Source organism: Lotus japonicus, chromosome 1 (assembly GCF_012489685.1).
Source record: "Lotus japonicus ecotype B-129 chromosome 1, LjGifu_v1.2".
NCBI classification, from domain to species: domain Eukaryota; kingdom Viridiplantae; phylum Streptophyta; class Magnoliopsida; order Fabales; family Fabaceae; genus Lotus; species Lotus japonicus.
The window spans coordinates 104,673,036-104,678,752 of record NC_080041.1 but is presented as its reverse complement, the minus strand read 5'-3'; positions in this window follow the sequence as shown (position 1 = coordinate 104,678,752).

Below are 5,717 nucleotides of genomic sequence, written 5' to 3'. Positions count from 1 at the left end.
AAGTGCAGGATTCCTCTTCCAGGAAAGGAAAAGAAAAGGTCAAGATTGAACCTTCCTCTTCTAATCTTGATATCCCTAAAGGATGTCAACTTGAAAAACCTCTTTTCAAACCTTTTCAAATCAGTAGCCGTTCCAGACACTCGGCTCAAACTCTTCGAGCAAAAAAGGAATCTGACAATGAGCTCCTCCAAAAGGTGGTAGAGCAACTTCAGCTTCTCAAACAAGTTATTCCTGAGACTCCGGAACCTCCTGAGACTCCGGAACCTACTCCGGAAGCAGTTTCTAATCCCACTATTACTGCTCCTCCTCCTCCAAAAACTCGTACTTCTACTCGTAATACCTCTACTTCTTTAAATAATATTGAAGATGGTAAGGTTGAGTCTGATTCTGATATTCAATCTATGAAGTCTGACGTTCAATCTATCAAGAGTATTCCGGTCAATACTGTCATTCACAATTCTAAGAATCAGTGGAGAAAAGAAACCAAGCTCTACTATCCTAGAGCTACTGCTCCTGATCTTCTTTTAGAAGAATCTTCAAACTTCAAAAGCTTCAGTGCCAACAATGTCTATGAATGGAATATTGATGGTGAAAACGAGTATGGCATCACCAAAATCCTCCAAAATATGACTATGGTAGCCACTGCCTATGTTACCGCCAACAATTGTCCTGAATCTCTTATCGTTGAAGTCTTGGTTGCTGGTTTCTGTGGCCAGCTCAAAGGTTGGTGGGATAATTATCTCACTCAAGACGAGAAGGATCAGATCTTGACCGCCGTCAAGACTGATGAAGAAGGTAATCCTATCATGGAAGATGGCAAATTCATCTCTGATGCTGTCAACTCCTTAATCTTTACCATAGCCCAACATTTTGTTGGAGATCCTTCCCTCATCAAGGACAGATCTGGTGATCTTTTGTCCAATCTGAAGTGCAAATCTTTGGGTGATTTCAGATGGTATAAGGATACCTTCCTGACCAGGGTTTACACCCGTGAAGACAGCCAACAAGCCTTCTGGAAAGAGAAATTCCTGGCCGGTCTTCCTAAATCTTTTGGCGACAAAGTTCGTGAGAAACTTAGAAGCCAAAATCCGGGGGGAGAAATCCCATATCACACCCTTAGTTATGGACAACTCATAGCTATCATTCAAAGAGTTGCTCTCAAAATCTGTCAGGATGACAAAATCCAACAGCAACTCACTAAGGAGAAGTCTCAGAATCGCAGGGATTTGGGTACTTTCTGCGAACAATTCGGAATTCAAGGTTGTCCCAAGAAACCTAAACCCAGAAAGCAAGATCCTCCTCCCAAACAACAATGGAGAAAGAGATCTAGCAGGAATGATCATAGGAAACCCAAGCCTAGATCAAAACCCCAATCTTCGCAAATTCCAAAGAACCCTCCTGAGACTAGACCCTCTCAAGGAAAAGATGTTACCTGCTACAACTGCGGCAAGCCGGGCCATATTAGCAGGTATTGCAGACTCAAAAGGAGAATCTCTGAGCTTCATCTTGAACCTGAGATCGAGGACAAGATCAACAATCTCCTCATTCAAACTTCTGATGAAGAAGAATCTAATCCTTCGGATTCTGAGGTCTCTGAAGACCTAAATCAAATTCAGAATGATGATTCTCAATCATCATCTTCCGTCAATACCTTGTCCATCAACACTTTGACCAATGAACAAGACCTTCTCTTCAGGGCCATTAATTCTATCCCTGATCCTGAGGAAAAGAAAATCTATTTGGAACGCCTCAGGTCTACTCTTGAAGATAGGCCTCCCAAAAGTCCTATAACCACCAATAAATTCAATCTTAGAGATACTTTCAAGCGTCTTGAGAAATCTACGGTCAAACCCGTCACTATTCAAGACCTTCAATCTGAAGTCAATTCCCTCAAGACTGAGGTTAAAAGTCTCAAACAAATCCAAAATAGTCAGCAGCTTATCTTAGAAAAACTGACTAGAAATTATGAGGAAGATGATTCTTCTGTACCTGATTCCAATCCTGCTCCTAACAACAATTGCGAAGACTTTCTGGAGAATATTAACCAGGTCACCATTCAGAAATTCTTCATCCATGTCAAAATCCTCATAGGAGATTTTATTCTCGAAATCCCTGCCCTCTTTGACACAGGGGCAGATTCCAGTTGTATCTCGGAGGGACTCATTCCCACCAGATATTTTGAGAAAACCACTGAGAAGCTCAGCGCTGCTGAAGGATCTAGACTAAAGATCAAGTATAAAATCCCCTCAGCTATCATAAAAAATGGTAGTCTTGAAATCGAAACTCCATTTCTGTTAGTCAGAAATTTGAGTCAAAAAATCATTATAGGGACCCCTTTCATTAAGAAGCTCTTCCCCTATAATACTGACGAAAACGGCATCACTGTTCAGCATCTTGGACAGCCTATCTTGTTCAAATTCTCTGAACCTCCCATAGATAAGACTTTGAACGTCATATCCTACAAGGAGAAGCAGATCAACTTCCTCAGGGAAGAAATCTCTTACAGAACCATTGAGGATCAATTGCAACAACCTTCTGTTAAATCAAGGATTGAGAATATTTTGGAAAATATTCAATCCAGCATCTGTTCTGATCTACCCAACGCTTTTTGGGAAAGAAGGAGCCATATGGTGGAACTTCCTTATGAAAAAGATTTTTCAGACAAACAGATTCCAACCAAGGCTAGGCCTATTCAAATGAATGAAGAACTTCTTCATTTCTGCCAAAAGGAAATCAATGATCTCCTTGAAAAGAAACTTATTCGCAGGAGTAAGAGCCCTTGGTCCTGTGCAGCCTTCTATGTCAACAAACAAGCTGAGATAGAACGGGGAACCCCTAGGCTGGTTATTAACTACAAACCTCTCAATCAAGCCCTTTGTTGGATTAGATATCCTATCCCCAACAAGAAAGATCTCTTAGCCAGACTGCATGATGCTAAGGTCTTTTCAAAATTCGACATGAAATCTGGATTCTGGCAAATCCAATTGCAAGAGAAGGATAGGTATAAAACTGCTTTTACTGTTCCTTTTGGGCAGTATGAGTGGAACTATGCCTTTTGGGCTAAAGAACGCCCCATCTGAATTCCAAAGGATTATGAACGAAATCTTCAATCCTTATTCCAAATTCACTATTGTCTACATTGACGATGTTCTAATCTTTTCCCAAACTTTAGATCAACATTTCAAACATCTCAATACGTTCATCTCTGTAATCAAAAGGAATGGCTTGGCTGTATCCAAGACAAAGGTCAGTTTGTTCCAAACCAAAATCAGATTTCTTGGTCACAACATCCACCAAGGAACCATCATTCCTATCAATAGAGCCATCGAGTTCACGGATAAATTCCCTGATCAAATCATTGACAAAACCCAACTACAAAGATTCCTGGGTTGTCTCAATTATGTTGCGGACTTCTGTCCTCAACTCAGTACCATAATCAAACCCCTTCATGATAGACTCAAGAAGGATCCTCCACCTTGGTCCGATATTCATACCAATGTGGTCAAACAAATCAAACTTCGTGTCAAGAATCTCCCTTGTCTTTATCTCCCTAATCCTCAAGCTTTCAAAATTATTGAAACTGATGCCTCTGATATTGGCTTTGGTGGTATTTTGAAACAAAAGGTTTTTGACAAGGAACAAATTATTGCTTTTACTTCAAAACATTGGAATCCTGCTCAACAGAATTATTCTACTGTCAAAAAATAAGTTTTAGCAATCGTTTTATCTATTTCAAAATTTCAATCTGATTTGATTAATCAAAAATTCTTAGTCCGTGTAGACTGCAAATCTGCGAAAGAAATCTTACAAAAAGATGTCAAAAACTTAGCTTCAAAACATATCTTTGCCAGATGGCAAGCTATTTTAAGCGTTTTTGACTTCGATATTGAATATATAAAAGGATCTAACAATTCTCTCCCTGATTTCCTCACTCGTGAATATTTGCAGGGAAGATCATAAGATGTCCTTCAAAGTGGATCAATGCTTTAAAAGTACAAGCATTCGAAAATCAGCTTCCATATATGGATAAAGATGTATACATATTTATGAAGAAAAAAAAACTTACAAATTTATATATGTTATTTGTCTAAAAGCTTATGTTTTGAAGATAATTGGTTTTTGATATGATATTACATTTATATATAACCAAGTGATTTGTGACCATTACACACCACCCAAAAGACCCATATATAGTATGTTTGGTTCCATAAGTGTTAGAATTGATTCTCTATTGTAACTTTTGAGTGTTAGAATGTTTTATTCACAATTGATTCTAACTGCAAAACTAATTCTGAGAACGTTGATCCAAACACACACTTATTATGAAACTAAAGCGAGCTTCTCTAAAATAATGAGCAGGAGAAATATGTTCTAAGCATCTTGCATGATACTTCTCTGTTCTAACATGATATGACACACCATGATTGGATTCCAAAATCTGGGTATCTTAATGCTATGATAGCACAGAATTTTTAATTTGTGATATGCTGAGATATGCACCCTCTATAGAGGATTTGCTTCTTTGGCATTTTCTTTTGTTGTCTCTTTTAGGCTCTCCCCTATACTTCTGGTTTTGTTTTTCTCTTGAATCAGGTGGCCAAATTGTTCAGAATCCACTGCCTCGATGACCAGAATTTCTTGTCTGAAGCAGAGGTTTCACAAGTGCATTGGCTAAGACTAAAAGTACTTTACCTAATGCCTTATAATGGATAAACTTACCTCATCAATATACATTTTTTTATTGTACAACCAAAAGTGATGAAGTCAATTATTATGCAAATTGGTTATTGGTGGGCTACACCAGTTCTATTATTTCTGTACATAAAGATTCCTCTCCAACATGTTGAACATTAACATTGATGCTACAGGATTGTGTTTCCTTAAGCCTGCTTTGTGGAGGCTCACACCCTGAGACTGACCTTTGTAGAGAGCAGAGTTAAGAGGTGGTGTCACTGTTATGTAGGGTGAGCTATGAGCTGCTGAAGTGGTATATAGTGGTGGAAAAATGAAAATGCACCAGGCAAGTAAGACAAAAGGGTAATTAGAACAACATAGAAAGTGTAAGTATTTACGACTACAATATAAAATCATTCATCTATCTTCACTCAACAGCATAAGCTTTTTGGATACTTAGTTCATGATATAATATTAGAGCATCTTTGAACAACTAGTCTAGAATTCGATCTTTATTGTTCATATTTTCTAATTAAAAAAGTTAAATATTTGCATAAGGTAGGGAGTTTATGTATTATACAAACTTCAAGTCACATGGGCTCTTGCGTGAGACAACATGTTAGAAATATAACAAAATCATTCATGCGTATTCATAAAATAGTTTAACCTTTTTTTTTTAACCACAAGTATCTTCCACTGAGATAATTATGATCATAGACACTTAAACCCGAAAGCTATGTTTAAATTAAGATAATCTCACGTCAGTTGATCTACGCATTTCGTGATAACAATTTCACCTTCTGAAATAGTTGTTTCATGACATAAGCTAAAGCACCCAAGAAAGTTAAACAAAGGGGCACTACTAGCTTGAGAGACCCTGCACCCTATCATTTTCAAACCAAGAATGATTGAAGTAATAATGATTCTTAGTCCCCACTTACCCTTAAAATAAAAAACCTATGGAAGGGAAGGGGTGTACTTGGTAGAAATGATGAGGCAAAGTAACTCTCAAGGGCCACACAAAGCAAGGTTTCTAGAGAGAA